This window comes from Eubalaena glacialis, chromosome 1 (assembly GCF_028564815.1).
Source record: "Eubalaena glacialis isolate mEubGla1 chromosome 1, mEubGla1.1.hap2.+ XY, whole genome shotgun sequence".
In the NCBI taxonomy this organism is placed as follows: Eukaryota; Metazoa; Chordata; class Mammalia; order Artiodactyla; family Balaenidae; genus Eubalaena; species Eubalaena glacialis.
The window spans coordinates 172,802,167-172,819,725 of NC_083716.1; positions in this window are offsets into that span (position 1 = coordinate 172,802,167).

The following is a 17,559-nucleotide window of genomic DNA, read 5'->3' on the forward strand; positions in this document are numbered from 1 at the left end:
GTTAGTGTAAAGAAATGCAACTGATTTCTAATATGTTACTCTTGTATCCTGCTACCTTGCTGAATTCATTTATCACTTCTAGTAATTTTTGTGTGGAGTCTTTAGCGTTTTCTATATATAGTATTATGTCATCTGCATATAATGACAATTTTACCTCTTCTCTTCCAATTTGGATACCTTTTATGTCTTTTTCTTGTCTGATTGCTGTGGCTGAGACTTCCAATACTATGTTGAATAGAAGAACTGAGAGTGGGAATCCTTGTCTAGTTCCAGATTTTAGTGGGAAGGCTTTCAGCTTTTCACTGTTGAGTATTATATTGGCTGTGGGTTTGTCATAAGTAGCTTTTATTACATTGAAATATATTCCCTCTATACCCACTTTGGTAACAGTTTTTATCATGAATGGATGTTGAGTTTTGTCAAATGCTTTTTCTGCATCTATTGAGATGATCATGTGGTTTTTGTCTTTTCCTTTGTTGATGTGGTGTATCACATTGATTGATTTTGTGTATGTTGAACCATCCTTGTGAACTTGGGGTAAATCCCACTTGGTCATGGTGTATGATCTTTTTTATGTGTTTTTGGATTTGGTTTGCTAATATTTTGTTGAGAATTTTTACATCTATATTCATCAGAGATTTTGGCCTGTAATTTTCTTTTTTTGGTGGTATCCTTGTCTGGCTTTGGTATCAGGGTGATGGTGGCTTTATGGAATGGCTTTGGGAGTGTTCCCTCCTCTTCAATCTTTTGGAAGAGTTTGAAAAGGATTGGTAAAATTTCTTCTTTGTATGTTTGGTAGAATTCACCTGTGAAGCCATCTGGTCCTGGACTTTTGTTTGTAGGGAGGTTTTTTTGGTTTTTTTGTTTGTTTGTTTATAGATTCTACTTCACTTCTGGTGATAGGTCTGTTCAAATTATCTATTTCTTCTTGATTCAGTTTTGGTGGGCTTTATGTTTCTAGAAACTTGTCCATTTCTTCTAGGTTGTCAAATTTGTTGGCATACAATTGTTCGTAGTATTCTCTTATGGTTTTTTGTGGTATCGGTTGATATTTCTCCTTTTTCATTTCTTATTTTGCTTATTTGGGTTCTCTCTCTTTTCTTCTTGGTGAGCCTGGTGACTTGGTTTGTCAGTTGTGTTTACCCTTTCAAAGAACCAGCTCTTTGTTTTACTGACTTTTTTCTATTTTTTTTATCACTGTTTTGTTTATTTCCCCTTTGATCTTTATTTCCTTCTTTCTGCTGATTTTAGGTTTTGTTTGTTCCTCTTTTTCTAATTCTTTTAGGTGGTAGGTTGTTTATTTGAGATTTTTCTTGTTTTTTGAGGAAGTCCTGTATTGCTATGAACTTCCCTCTCAGAACTGTTTTTGCTGCATTCCGTAGATTTTGTTTGGTTGTGTTTTCATTGTTATTTGTCTCAAGATATCTTTAAATTTCCTTTTTGATTTCCTTGTTGACCCATTAGTTTTTTTAGTAGAATGTTTTTTTGTCTCCATGTAATAATTTTTTTTTCTCATTTCTTTTTCTTTGGTTGATTTCTAGTTTCATGCCGTTGTGGTCAAGAGAAGATGTTTGAAATCATTTTTATACTCTTGAATTTGTTGAGGTTTGTTTTATGCCCTAGTATGTGGTCAGTCCTAGAGAATGTTCCAAGTGCACTTTGAAAAGAATGTGTATTCTGGTTTTTTTGGTTGTAATGTCCTGAAAGTAACAATTAAGTCTAACTGTTCTATTGTGTCATTTAGGATCTCTGTTGCCTTATTGATTTTCTGTCTAGAAGATCTGTCCATTGATGTGAATGGGGTATAAAATCTCCTACTATGATTGTATTCCTCTCAGTTTCTCCCTTTATGTCTGTTAGTATTTGTTTTATGTATTTCGGTGCTCCTATATTGGGTGCATATACGCTGATGAGCATAAAATCCTCTTCTTGTACTGATCCTTTTTTCATTATATAGTGTCCTTCTTTATCTTTCTTTATGACCTTTGTTTTAATGTCTATTTTGTCTGATATGAATATTGTGACCCCCGCTTTCTTGTCATTTCCCTTTGCATGAAATATGTTTTTCCATCCCCTCACTTTCAATCTTTGTGTGTCCTTTGCCCTAAAGTGGGTCTCTTATAGGCAGCATATTGTAGGCTCTTGTTTTTTTATCCAGTCTGCCACTCTATGTCTTTTTTTTATTTTTTATTTTTTTTTATTTTTGGCTGTGTTGGGTCTTTGTTTCTGTGCAAGGGCTTTCTCCAGTTGCGATGAGCGGGGGCCACTCCTCATCACGGTGCGCAGGCCTCTCACTGTTGCGGCCCCTCCCATTGCAGAGCACAGGCTCCAGACGCACAGGCTCAGTAGCTGTGGCTCACGGGCCTAGTTGCTCCGCAGCATGTGGGATCTTCCCAGACCAGGGCTCGAACCCGTGTCCCCTGCACCGGCAGGCAGATTCCTAACCACTGCACCACCAGGGAAGCCCCCCCACTCTATGTCTTCTGATTGAAGCATTTAGTCTGTTGACATTTAAGGTAATTATTGATAAATATGTATTTATTTCCATTTGAACCTTGTTTTCCAGTTGATTCTATGTTTCCTCTTTGTTACTTTTTCTTTTGTTTTTCTTTTTGTGGTTTGATGATTGCCTTTTATGCTTGTGTTCTCTTCTTTTTGTTTTTTGTGAATCTATTGTATGTGTTTGATTTGTGGTTACGCTGTTTTTCAAGTATGTTAACCCCTTCCTATGTCTGCTTGCTTTAGACTGATAGTCACATAGGCTCAAACACATTCTTTAAAAAAAAAAATCAACATTTTCTTACTCTCCTCCCCCACATTTTATGATTTTGATGTCCTTTTATTTTACATCTTTATGTTTATCCTTTTGCTTGTGTTTGTCCTTGTGTTTATTGTCGCTTTCACAAATAACTTTTTTTCTTTTTGTATTTGATCTGTATTTGATCTTTTGATCTGCTTATTTAAGCGATTTACTTTCCAGTTGTGATATTCTCTTTCCTATATCTTTTTGCTTCTTTTCTATTTAGAGAAGACCTTTGAATATTTCTTTTAGGATAGGTTTACTATTGCAGTATTCTTTTAGTTTTTGCTTGTCTGAGAAATTCTTTCTCTATCCTTCTATTCTAAATGATAATCTTGCTGGGTACAGTATTCTAGGTTGCAGATTTTTCCCTTTCAAGGCTTTGAATATATTTCTGGCCTGAAATGTTTCTGTAGAGAAATCAGCTGATAGCCTTATGGGGGTTCCCTTGTAATTAACTCTTTGTTTTTCTTTTGCTGCCTTTAGAATCCTCTTTATTTTTAACTTTTGCCATTTTGATTATGTCTTGGTGTAGGTCTGTTTGGGTTCATCTTATTTGGCACCCTCTGTGCTTCCTGTATCTAGATATCTGTTTCCTTCTTTAGGTTTGGGAAGTTTTCAGCCATAATTTCTTCAAATACATTTTCAATCCCCTTTTCTCTTTCTTCTCCTTCTGGAATTCCTGTTAGGCATAGATTGGCTGCTTTATATTATCCTACAGGTCTCTTATATTGCTTTCATTTTTTTTCAGTTGGCTTTCTGTCTGCTGTTCTGATTGGGTAATTTCCATTATTCTTGTCCTCCAGTTCACTTATTCATTCTGCATTATTCATTCTGCTATTCATTGCCTTTAGCTCAGCTTTCATCTTGGCAAACGAATTTCCTAATTTTTTTTGGCTCCTCCTTATAGTTTCTAATTCCTTTTTACAGTAATCTGCATTTCTGTCAATAGCCTTTCTTAATTTCTTCAGTATTTTCATTACCTCCTTTTTGAACTCTGTATCTATTAGACTGAAGAAGTCTGTTACATTGTTTGTTCCTTCAGTAGAATTCTCTTGGTCTTTTAACTGGGAGTGGTTCCTCTTCTTCATTTTACTTATATTTCTCTTACTCTGTGAGTTTAGGAGAAACAATTATCTACTGTAGTCTTGGAAGGCTATTTATATGCAGGAGTGTCCCTGTGTAGCTAGTGTGGGTTTAATATTTTTGGTGGGAGGGCTGCGTTTCAGTTTGGATGCCTTCCATCTCTTTCCTCAGCATGTGCTGTTATCCCCTTGAAGGGCATGTACCGATGCGGTGACCCACGTGCACTCCCAGGGCCTGTGCTTGTGGGGGCAGTGGCTGGCACCTGCTCATGGGTTTCTCAGCAGCAGTGGTGGCCCGCACCCGCCTCTAGAGCCCACGATGGCAGTGGTGGCTTGCACCTGCCCCTGGAGCTCATGTAGGTGGTGTCCTGTTGCTTGAAAGCACACACACTGGGAAAGAGGCACCTATAGGTCCCACCCCTCTCCTCGCTTGCCCACCAACAGTGGTGCCTTGCCTCTCTGGCGGGCCCAAGCTTCTTCCACGTACATCCTCAGTTGTAGTTGCACCACACTCCAGCCCCTTCAGGCTGTCTCCACGCAGCCAACCCCAGTCCTCTCTCTGGGTCTGACCTCTGAAGCCCAAGCTTCCTCACCCAGCCCCTGCCCATACCAGCAGATGCACATCTCAGGCTGGGGAGCGCAGGGTGGCTGTACCAACTGTCTGTGCAGGTCTCTCTCTGTTTTGCCTTCCACAAACCAGTTGCTGCACTCCCACCCCAACCCGCCATCCCGGCTGATCTCCCTGCCAATGAGGGGACTTCCAAAGGTGTGGGAACATTTTTCTTTTCACAGCTCCCTCCCAGGGGTGCATGTCCCATCCCGATTCCTTTCTCTCTTTTTTGTTTTTTTCTTTTTCCTTTTGTCCTACCTGATTATGTGGAGATTTTCTTGCACTTTCAGTAGTCTGAGGTCTTCTGCCGGGACTCAGTAGATGTTCTGTGAGAATTGTTCCAAATGTAGATATATTTTTGATGTATTTGTGGGAGGAGGTGTGCTCCATGTCCTACTCCTCCACCATTTTCATCACTCTCCCTTTTAAATTTTATTTTTCTTATTTCTATCCTTCCTGTTGCAAATAATGATGTGTTCAGTCAGATCTTGAAGTGTATGTTTTTTGGTTGAGACCTAGCAATAAAACCCTTCAAGAAACTTTGCCAACAGCAAGTTGCTTTTGCCAAATTAATACTTGCATCACAACATCCCCCCTGACTTGCCTAAAATTCTTCATCGGTAGAAGGGTAACCAATGACCATAAATTAAATCTCTCCCTCCCCACACGTGTATAGTGCAGCTGGTCACTATAATAGGAGTGTCTCAATAACTTATTTCCCAACTATATTATGAATAATTTTAAACATGCAGGGAGGTTTAAAAAATCATGTGTAATTATAACCCACATACCTCCTACCTAGATTTAGCAATTGTTATAATAGTTTTCATAAAAATGATGCTGAGGTTAATGAGGACATTAGCAGAATTTCTTTGTTTAATTTTTTTTATTGAGTGAAAGAGTCTTTAAATTCTATAGTGCTTTTAAACAATTTTCAAAACAGTTTTTCAAAACAATTTTCAAAAGTTTCACACACATGATTTCATATAATCCTATAATAACCCTTTTTCCCTATATTGCCCTTCCCCCCTTCTCTCTCCCCATGGGTAAACACTAGTTTGTTCTCTATATCTGTGAGTCTGTTTCTTTTTTGTTATATTCACTAGGTGGTTGTATTTTTCAGATTCCACATGTAAGTGATATCATACACTATTTGTCTTTCTCTGTCTGACTTATTTCACTTAACATATCCATGTTGCTGCAAATGGCAAAATTTTATTCTTTTTTATGGCTGAGTAATATTCCATTTTATATATATACACCACATCTTCTTTATCCATCATCAGTTGATGGATACAGATTGTCTCCATGTCTCGGCAATTGTAAATAATGCTGTAAATGTAAACATGAACATTAGGGTGCATGTATCTTTTCAAATTAGTGTTTTTGTTTTTTTGGATACATACCACGTAGTGAAATTGCTGGGTTGTATGCTAGTTCTATTTTTAGTTTTTTGAGAAACCTCCATACTGTTTTACACAGTGGCTGCACAAATTTACATTCCCACCAACAGTGTATGAGTGTTCTCTTTTCTCTTTTTTTTTTTACTTTAATTTTTATTTTATGTTAGAGTATAGTTGATTTATAATATTGTGTTAGTTTCAGGTGTACAGCAAAGCGATTCAGTTATATATGTACATATATCCATTCTTTTTCAGATTCTTTTCCCATGTAGGTTATTACAGAATATTGAATAGAGTTCCCTGTGCTATACAGTATGTCCTTGTTGAGTATCTGTGTAATATATAGTAGTGTGTATAAGTTCCAAACTCCTAATTTATCGCTCCCCCACCTTTCCCCTTTGGTAACTATAAGTTTGTTTTCGAAGTCTGTGTGTCTGTTTCTTTTTTATAAATAAGTTCATTTGTATCATTTTTTTAGATTCCACGTATAAGTGATATCATATGATATTTGTGTTTCTCTGACTTACTTCACTTACTATGATAATCTCTAGATCTATTCATGTTGCTGCAAATGGCATTATTTCATTCTTTTTTATGGCTGAGTAATATTCCATTGTATATATGTACCACATTTTCTTTATCTCTTCCTCTGTTGATGAACATTTATGTTGTTTCCATGTCTTGGCTATTGTAAATAGTGCTGCAGTGAACATTGAGGTGCATGTTATCTTTTCGAATTATGGTTTTCTCAGGGTATATGCCCAGTAGTGGGATTGCTGGGTCATATGGTAGTTCTATTTGTAGTTTTTCAAGGAACCTCCATACTGTTCTCCATAGTGGCTGTAACAATTTACATTCCCACCAACAGTGTAGGAAGACTCCCTTTTCTCCACACCCTCTCCAGCATTTATTGTCTATAGACTTTTTAATGATGGCCATTCTGACTGGTGTGAGGTGATACCTCATTGTAGTTTTGATTTGTATTTCTCTAATAATTAGTGATGTTGAGCATCTTCTATGGGCTTTTTGGCCCTCTGTATGGCTTCTTTGGAGAAATGCCCATTTTTTGATTGGTTTGTTTGTTTTTTTGATATTGAGCTGCAGGAGCTGTTTGTATATTTTGGAGATTAATCCCTTGTCAGTCACTTCATTTGCAGATATTTTCTCCCATTCTGTGGATTGTCCTTTTGTTTTATTTATGGTTTCCTTTGCTGTGCAAAAGCTTTTAAATGTAATTAGGTCCCATTTTTTATTATTTTTATTTTCATTAATCTAGGAGGTGGACATTGCTACAACTTATGTCAAAGAGTGTTCTGCCTATGTTTTCCTCTTAGAGTTTTATAGTATCCGGTCTTACATTTAGGTCTTTAATCCATTTTGAGTTTAATTTGTGTATGGTGTTAGGGAGTGTTCTAGTTTCAGTCTTTTACATGTAGCTGTCCAGTTTTCCCAGCACCACTTATTGAAGAGACTGTCTTTTCTCCACTGTATATTCCTGCCTTCTTTGTCATAGATTAATTGACCATAAGTTTATGAGTTTATTTCTGGACTCTCTATTCTGTTTCATTAATCTATGTGTCTGTTTTTGTGCCAGTACCATACTATTTTGATTACTGACTTTGTAATACAGTCTGAAGTCAGAGTGTGTGGTTCCTCCAACTCTGTTCTTCTTTCTCAAGATTATTTTGGTTTTTCAGGGTCTTTCATATTTCCACACAAATTTTAAAGTTATTTCTTCCAGTTCTGTGAAAAATGTCATTGGTATTTTGATAGGGATTGCACTGAATCTAGATTGCCTTGGTTAGTATATTAATTTTAACAGTATTGATTCTTCCAATCCAGGAACATGCTATGTCTTTCCATCTGTTTGTGTTGTCTTCAGTTTTTTCATCAGTGTCAGTTTTCTGAGGACAGGTCTTTTGCCTCCGTAGGTAGTTTTATTCCTAGGTATTTTATTCTTTTTCATGCAATGGCAAATGGGATTGTTTCTTCAATTTCTCTTTCTCCTAGTTCATTGTTAGTGCATAGATATTCAACAGATTTCTGTATATTCATGTTTTATCCTGCAACTTTACTGAATTCGTTGATGAGCTCCAATAGTTTTCTGGTAGCGTCTTTAGGATTTTCTATGTATAGTATCATATCATCCACAAACAGTGACAGTTTTACTTTTTCCTTTCCAATTTGGATTCCTGTTATTTCTTTTTCTTCTCTGATTGGTGCAGCTAGGACTTCCTAAAATATGTTGAATAAAAGTGGCAAGAGTGGGCATCCTTCTCTTGTTCCTGATCTTAGAGGAAATGCTTTCAGCTTTTAACTGTTGAGTATGATGTTAGCTGTGTGTTTGTGACATATGGCCTTTATTATGTTGAGGTGTGCTCCCTCCAGGCCCACTTCCTGGAAAGTTTTATCCTAAGTGTATGTTAAATTTTATCAAAAGCTTTTTCTGCATCTGTTGATATGATCATATGGTTTTTATTCTTCAATTTGTTAATGTGATATAACACATTGATTGATTTATGGATATTGAAAAATCCTTGCATCCCTGGGATAGAACCCACTTGATCATGGGGTATGATCCTTTTAATGTATTGTTGGGTTCAGTTTGCTAGTATTTTGTTGAGGATTTTTGCAGGTATGTTCATCAGTGATACTGGCCTGAAATTTTTTTGTGTGTGATATCTTTGTCATGTTTTGGTATCAGGGTGATGCTGGTCTCATAGAATTAGTTCAGAAGTGTTCCTTCTTCTGCAATTTTTTGGAACAATTTGAGAAGGATAGGTGTTATCTCTTCTCTAAATGTTTGGTAGAATTTACCTATGAATCCAACTGGCCCTGGACTTTTGTTTGTTGGGAGTTTTTAGATTACTGATTCAATTTCATTACTGGTAATTGATCTGTTCATATTTTCTATTTCTTTCTGGTTCAGTCTTGGGAGATCATACCTTTCTAAGAATTTTTCCATTTCTTCTAGGTTGTTCATTTTATTGGCATATAGTTGTTCATAGTAGTCTCTTATGATCCTTTGTATTTCTGTGGTGTCAGTTGTAAGTTCTTTATTATTTCTAATTTTATTGATTTGAGCCCTCTCCCTTTTCTTCTTGATAAGTCTGGCTAAAGATTTATTAACTTTATATTTTCAGAGAACCAGCTTTTATTTTCATTGATCTTTTCTATTGTTTTTTATTCTCTCTTTCACTTATTTCTGCTCTGATCTTTATGATTCTTTCCTTCTACTAACTTTGGGTTTTGTTTGTTCTTCTTTCTCTAGTTGCTTTAGGTGTATGGTTAGATTGTCTATTTGAAATTTTTCTTGTTTCCTGAGGTAAGCTTGAATCACTATTAACTTCCCTATTAGAAGTGCTTTTGCTACATCCCATAGGTTTTGGATCTTTGTGTTTTCGTATTCATTTGCCTATAGGTTTTTTTTTTTTTTTTTTGGCTGTGTTGGGTCTTCGTTGCTGCACACGGGCTTTTCTCTAGTTGCAGCGAGCAGGGTCTACTCTTTGTTGCGGTGCACAGGCTTCTCATTGCAGTGGCTTCTCTTGTTGCAGAGCACAGGCTCTAGGCACGCGGGCTTCAGTAGTTGTGGCTTGTAGGCTCTAGAGCGCAGGCTCAGTAGTTGTGGCGCACGGGCTTAGTTGCTCCGCAGCATGTGGGATCTTCCCAGACCAGGGATCAAACCTGTGTCCCCTGCATTGGCAAGTGGATTCTTATCCACTGTGCCACCAGGGAAGCCCCTGTCTGTAGGTATATTTTATCAATAATTTCCTCTTAGATTTCTTCAGTGATCCATTGGTTGTTTAGTAGCATACTGTTTAGCCTCCACATGTGTGTGGTGGGTTTTTTTTTTTTTGCAGTTTTTTTCTTGTAGTTGATTTCTAATCTCATAACATTGTGGTCGGAAAAGATGCTTGATAAAATTTCACTTTTCTTAAATTTACTGAGGCTTCTTTTGCAGCCTCAGTGATCTATCCTGAAGAACGTTCCATGTGCACTTTAAAAGAATGTGTATTCCAGTTTCAGATGGAGTGCTCTATATATCAATTAAGTCCATTTGGTCTAATGTATCATTTAAGACCAGTGTTTCCTTATTGATGTTCTGTCTGGATGATCTGTCCATTGGTGTAAATGGCCTGTTAAAATACCCCACTGTTATTGTGTTACTGTCAGTTTATCCTTCTATGTCAGTTAATATGTGCCCTTATAAATTTAGTTGCTCCTATGTTGGGTGCATATATATTGAGTTGGCCAAAAAGTTCATTTGGGTTTTTCCATAAGATGTTATGGAAAAACCTGAACAAACTTCTTGGCCAACCCAATATTTCCAATTGCTATATCTTCCTCTTGGATTTATCCCTTGATCATTATGTAGTGTCCTTCTTTGTCTCTTGTAACAGTCTTATTTTAAAGTCTGTTTTTTCTGATATAAGTATTACTCTGGATTTCTTTTGATTTCCATTTGCATGGAATACCTTTTTCCATCCCCTCGCTTTCAGTTTGTGTGTGTCTCTAGATCAAGTATCTTGTAGGCAGCATATATACTGGGTCTTGTTTTTGTATCCATCAGCCATTCTATGTCTTTTGGTTGGAGTATTTCATCCATTTACATTTAAGGTAATTATCGATATGTATGTTCTTATTACCATTTTGTTAATTGTTTTGGATTTGTTTTTGTAGGTCTTTTTCCCCCCCTTCCTTCTTCTTTTTGTTCTGTTCTCTGTGATTTGATGACTATCTTTAGTGGTATGTTTGGACTGCCTTTTCTTTTTTGTGTGTATATCTATTATAGATTTTTGGTTTGCATTTACCATGGGGTTTTTGTAGAGCAGTCTATATATATACTTGATTGTTTTAAGTTGTTGATCCCTTAATTTTAAATACATTTTTTAAATTTTGAATTTGTATTCTCCTCTCCTCATGATTGCTGTTTTTGGTATCATATTTTACATCTAATTATTTTGTGTATCCCTTAACTGCTTATTGTGAATATACAGAATCTTACTGCTTTTTTCTTTTACCCTCCCTACTAACCTTGTGTGTGGATGATTTCCTACTTTTACTGTAGGTTTTCCATTACTGGTTAAATTTTTCATTTTGTAATTTTCTTGTTTCTAGTTGTGGCCTTTTCTTTTATGCCTAAAGGAGTTCCTTTAACATTTGTTATAAAGCTGGTTTAGTGGTGCTGAACTCTTTTACCTTTTGTCTGTGTGTAAGGCTTTCGATTTCTCCATCAAATCTGAAGGAGAACCTTGCTGGGTAGAGTATTCTTGGTTGTAGCTTTTTCCCTTTCATTGCTTTAAGTATATTATGCCAGTCCCTTCTGGCCTGTAGAGTTGATGCTGATAAATTAACTGATAGCCTTATGGGAGTTCTCTTGTAAGTTATTTGTTGCTTTTCCCTTGTTGCTTAATATTCTTTAACTTTTGTCATTTTCATTACAGTGTCTTGGTGTATTCCTCTTTGGGTTAATCCCGTATGGGACTCTCTGTGCTTCCTGGACTTGGGTGACTGTTTCCTTTCCCAGGTTAGGGAAGTTTTCAGCTATTATGTCTTCAAATATGTTCTCTATGTCCTTTTCTCTCTCTCTTCTCCTTCTGGGACCTCTATAATGCAAATATTCCTGCACTTGGTGTTGTCCCAGGGGTCTTTTAAACTGTCCTCACTTCTTTTCATTTTCTTCTCTTTTTACTGTTCAGTGGTAGTGATTTCCACTACTCCATTTTCCAGCTCACTGATCCGTTCCTCTGTATCATTTAGTCTACTGTGGATTCCTTCTAGTGTATTTTTCATTGCTGTTGCTATATTTTTTCATCTGTTTGGTTGTTCCTTATATTTTCTCTTCGTTGAAAACTTCTAACTTCTTGCTCTATGGATGCATTCTTCATCCAAGTTCTTTGATCATCTTTACGATCATTGCTCTGAACTCTTTTTCGGGTAGATTGCCTATCTCCATTTCACTTAGTTCTTCTTCTGGAGTGTTATCTTGTTCCTTTGTCTGGAACATGTTCCTCTGCTGCCCCATTTTGTCTAAGTTGCTATTTGTATATTTATGTATGTGGTAGGTTATTACATTTCTCGACATTGGAGAAGTGGCCCTCTGTAGGAGACATCCTGTGTGTCCCAGCAGCACACTCCCCTCTCATCACCCAAGCTATATGCTCTAGGGGTTCCCCCTAAGAGGGCTGCGTGGTTCCTTCTTTTGTGGTGGGCTGATTATGTGGGTGGTCTGGTAGGCTTGGTTGGCCTGTAGCCCAGTTGGTTGCCAGTTCCTGCCCTGTGCAGATGCTGCTGGCTGCTAGTTAGTGGGGCCGAGTCATGAGACAGTTTGCTGCAGAACCCTAGGGGACCCCAGGCTAGTGCTGACTCGCTGGTGGGGGGAGTCAGGGTTCAGAAGACTCCAGGGCTGTTGCCTGCCCACTGTAGGGTGAAGCCAGATCATGGGGTTAGTGCTGGACTACTGGCTGGCAGAGCCAGGTCCTAGAATCTGGCTGCAGGGTCCAGGGATCCCAGAGCTGGTGTTAGATCATTGGTGGAGGAACAGAGGAACCAGTTCCTGACACAGTTTGGTATGGGGTCTGGGGTGTCCTGAAGCTTATATTGGCCTGCTAGTGGGCAGTGCTGGGACCCAGCTGGTCCCTGGGTAGGGACTGGCCTGCTATAGGCTGGCTGGGTCTGCAGGCCACAGGATTACGGTTTTCTTATGTCTGGTGTCTGCCCCCTGGTTGGTGAGGCTGGTCTAGAGGCTAGTGCATGCTTCTTGGAGGGCAGGGCCAGTGCCTGCCCACTGCTGGGTGGAATTGGTTTTTGGTCCTCTGGTGGGCAGGGCCATGTCTAGAGGGATGTCTAGAGGTGGCTTGGGCTCAAAAAGCCTTTAGGCAGCCTGTCTGCTGATGGGCAGTGTTGTGGCCCCGCCCAGTTAGTTGTTTGGCCTGAGGTGTCCCAGCCTATAGGATGTTGGGTGGGGTCAGGTCTTGGTGCCAATGAACTAGAGGGAGGGTCCCAAGATGGTCCCAAGATGGTCCCTAGCAGCAGTGTCCAAACTCCCAAATATGGCTCCTGTCTATGTCCCCAGGGTGATCCATAGCCACCCCCACCTCTCCAGGACACTCTCCAAGACCAGCAGGTAGGTCTGGCCCAGGCGCCTATTGAATTACTGCTTTTGCGCTGGGTCCCAGTGCACGTGAGATTTTGTCAGCACCCTTTAAAAATGAAGTCTCTCTTTCCCCCAGTCCTCTGGGGCTTCCGAAATTAAGCCCTGCTAGCCTTCAAAGGCAAATGCAATGGGGGCTTGTCTTCCCAGTGCAGGATACCCAGGCTGGGGAGCCTGGTGTAGGGCTCAGAACTCTCATTTCTGTGGGAGAATCTCTGCAATATAATTATTCTCCAGCCTGTGGGTCACCCACCCAGGGGTATGGGACTCTATTGTATTGTGAGTCTGCTCCTCGTACCTGTCTTGCCTTCTTTGTGTCTTTAATTATATAAGGTCTTTCCTGGTAGGTTCTGGTTTTTTTTAATTGATGGTTATTCTGCAAATAGTTATGATTTTGGTGTGCTTGTGAGAAGAGGTGAGCTTAGTGTCTTTCTACTCTGCCATCTTGGCCAATCTCTAGCAGAATTCCTTGAGTATATTATTTCTTGATGACTTCAAGGTATCTAAAACCCACCAACGGAAGTCATCCACAGGGTTTCTTCACTGTGAACTCTTCAATGAACCTTTTCCTATTCATTACATGAGGTTTTCTCTGATGGTGAACTATCAAAGAGAACAAAGGTTCCACTCTTTTCTATAATGCCACTTTCCGGTTTCTTGATGTACCTGGGCCTGCTCTCTCCTCTTTTTTTCCCACATGTTGGATGCTTCTTCTTGCTTCATTTCCTCCTTCCAGATTTTCCTGAAACAGTAGGATTGCCAGATTTGGCAAAGAAAAATATAGGATGTCCAGTTAAATTTAAATTTCAGATCAATGATTAATTTTTTTAGTGTATACATACGTACATATATATATATATCCCAAATATTCCATGGGACATACCTACACTAAAAAGTAATTCATTGTTTATCTTTGAAATTCAAATTTAGCTGGGAAATCTGTATTTTATATGGCAACTCTACGAAATAGACAAGTCCAAAGAGCTTTTAAGGGGGCTGTGGATCTCTTTGATATTTGGGCTCTTGTGTTCCCAGTTCTGAACATAAAACGAGAGAGGAGAAAGGGAAAGAAGATATTTCTGCACCACAAATAATAAAGGAATTATTACGTTAGATTTTTTTTTTGAGATAACTGGGAGTTAGACAGAGAATCTGAGGTGTATTTGTGTTGGATTTAGTAAATAGTCTGTGGAACTATGGGGGAAATAGGGTATGTGGAACCTGAACCAATTGAATGAATTTATAATTTGGGTTAGAGTCATATGTATATGAGTTTAAGAGGGTGCATTGCATCTATTGCCATATTTATGCTGTATAACAATCAACCATGAAACCTCAGGGGCATTGCTAGTGGGTAAGCATTGATTGCTCTTACACCAGGGTCAGCTTCGGGTGGCTATTTGGCCCTGCTGATCTTGACTGAACTTGCTCATGTCTAGGGGTCTGACTGTTAAATGCTCTACGCTGACCTCAGTTGGGAGCCCTGCTCCATGCATCTCTCATCCTTTTTTAAGGACCATTCAGCCATCCCAGAGATGTCTTTCTCACAGCAGCATTGCAGGCACGGGGAGAGCAAGCAAAAACATGCAAACTTTGTTTGAGATTTAGTCTCAGAATTGGCACTGTGTCATTTCATCTCATTCTGTTAGTCACAAAACCTGTTCCTGTGGGTGGGGAAATGGGTTCTGTCTCTTTAGGGAGAGGAAATGCAAAGTCATGTGGCAGAAAGTGTGGATGCAGGTGAGGTAAAGAATCGGGGCCATCACTATCGTCCACCACAAGGCGTGAGTAGGAACATAATAAGTTGGTAGGTAAAGAAACTTCTTGGTTTGGAAACTATAAGGTTGGAATTGTAGCACTTTTTCTTCAAGATGAGTAATTTGCAAGACTTCCAAATGAATTTCTCCAGTTTGTGACGCAGAATGCCAACAGTTCTATACAGATTACCAGCATGTTTCACAATTTCTCTTGATGTACCTGTCAGAAAAGTTCTTTTGAGAGAGCACATGGTGGCATTTTTTCTTGCCATAAACAAAATATATCTACCCATATGAAGAGTCTGAGGTGTTAAGGATGAAAACTTGCAGGAAAGTGGTAACATTTAAGAGAAAAGCAAGACAAACTGAAGATCCAGAACAAGTAGGTTACTATTTAAGTGTCCCTTGAAATCTAGCACCATTTTCTCCATCATTTGCAAAGTTTGGCCAGGCGAAAGAGCAAACTAGAAATCAGATGTGGGATTCTGCCTCTTGTCTGGTTGTGTGACCTTTGTAAAGTAGCAGTTTCTTCGTGTACTTTTTTGTTCCACATGTGGATCAAATAATACAAAAGTTCTGTGTAAACTCTAAAACACCAAATAAATTAGCTTTTTTTACATGAAAAATAATCTAAGAAAAACATTCTATCCATGGAACTCTTCACTGTGACCCCCAATTGCAAGTTCCCTTTTCTTTCAAGTCAATTATCAAAGTCAATGGATAGTAAAAACTAGTGAGTTTGATTCTTAGCTCTTTTGTGTTTTTGTCTCTACTGGTAGTGGGTAGGAAATGAACTGGCACTAGACAAATAATTGTATCAATTGGGATTCTTTAAGTTTCAAGTACAAGCAACATTAGGTCTCAGGAAAATGACTGGTCTCATTCAAGGACTTGGGTCAAGTAGCAGAGTGTGGATTCTGTTATCTCAGACCAAGTTCTGTGAAAAATGCCAGTGGTAGTTTGATAGGGATTGCATTGAATCTGTAGATTGCTTTGGGTAGTATAGTCATTTTCACAAAATCTGGTCTTAAAATGGGAGGGAAGGTCACTCTTCAGAAGGATGGGAAGTATATTAGATAAATAATACCTGTTCGCTAATAGTAGTATTAAAAATAGGTAGCTTTGTAAAATGAATTGTGCCACTTTTAAAATTCATTTAATCCTCACAACCATCACCATGAGATAAGTATGTTAATTCAATTTTTCAAATTTGCCCAAGATCCCATGACTTGTAAGTGGCAGACCTATGATTTGTACCCAAGTATCTTGACTCTAGGCATAACTGTGTACCACAAGAATGAAATTAGTAATAGGAGAACAACAAACTGAAACATGATAAGGTTGATCTTTATGTGCAAGAAGGAACATTGCTGGTGCAAAGGCAAGTTGCTAAATAGTATTAGAGTGTGACTTTTTTTAATCTTAAAAACAACAATAACAACAACAACTCTGCAAAAATACAAGAGCCGAAAACAAACCTATAAATATGTATTGGATATAAATACATCTATATAGGGATTAATATCGAAACATTAACATTGGTTATCTCTGAAAAGGGGATTGGGATGCTGGAGACAGAAAAGAGGGTAATTTCAAACCCTATAATTTACATAGAATCTGGATAATTTAAAAATAGGTATTATAAAGAAATAACCTGATGGGGAAAAAGAGGAAAAGCAAAATGCCTAGAGGCCAAAAATTAAATATGAAAATTGAAAGTTGGTTTTAAATCATTCCTGTATCTTCATTTTGCTGTCACTTAAGGATATGACTAGTTTTCCTATCCTTTCCCAATTGGGTAGAGAGTGTAGCACATGCTTTTCTCCTAAAATAATGTGGACAAAGCAACTTTTTCAGATTGTATGTGTACTAATGGTTCATATATATATCCCTGTAAGTCCTGTGTGATCTTTAAAAAAAATAACTACAAACTATTTCAAGTTTGCTAAAACCTGGAGTAAAACTTGCTTTCAAACCAGTTTGTACTACAAACACAATTGATGCTTCCTATAAATCTCCCCAATCCGATCTTCATTTCTTGATTCCCACCAGCAAACCTGTCTATTTTATTTTTTCTATATTTACAGCCATAATACATAGTATCACTTTGCATATTTTATATTTTATATAAGCATCATAAAACATTGTTGCACATTGTTTTCTTCCTTATTATTTCTGAGATGTATCCATGTGATATGCATAACTCTAATTTGTTCATTTTGACGGTTGTACAAAAGTCTATTATATGAATATACTATCAATGTTTAGCGCTGGCTAGGACTCCTTTCTGCTGTTTATATACAAGGCTGCCATGAACATTTTTATGTCTCCTTAAGCACACACATAAGTACTTCTTTAAGGTAACATGATAAGAGATCTTTAATTTTACTAGATACTGCAAATTTGACGGTTGTGCCAGTGTATTTTCCCACCGACAGTAAAAGAGTTCCCATTGCTTCACTGTCCCTGACAACACTTGCTATTTTGAAACTTACATTTTTACTAATTTGATGGGCGTGATGTGGTACACTTCCTTGTGTTTTTGTGTTTCCTTGATTATTACTGAAGAGTATTTTTTTCCATATGTTTGTTAGCCTTTCAGATTTCCTCTTGTAAGAAATACCCTTTATTTTTTCAGTGTGTGCATATTTCTATTCGGTAGTCTTTTCATGAGTCTTAGAAATGTTTACATTTTTATAAATTAACGCTTATATATATTAAAAACTTCTTGTGGCTTTTCATTTTTATAGC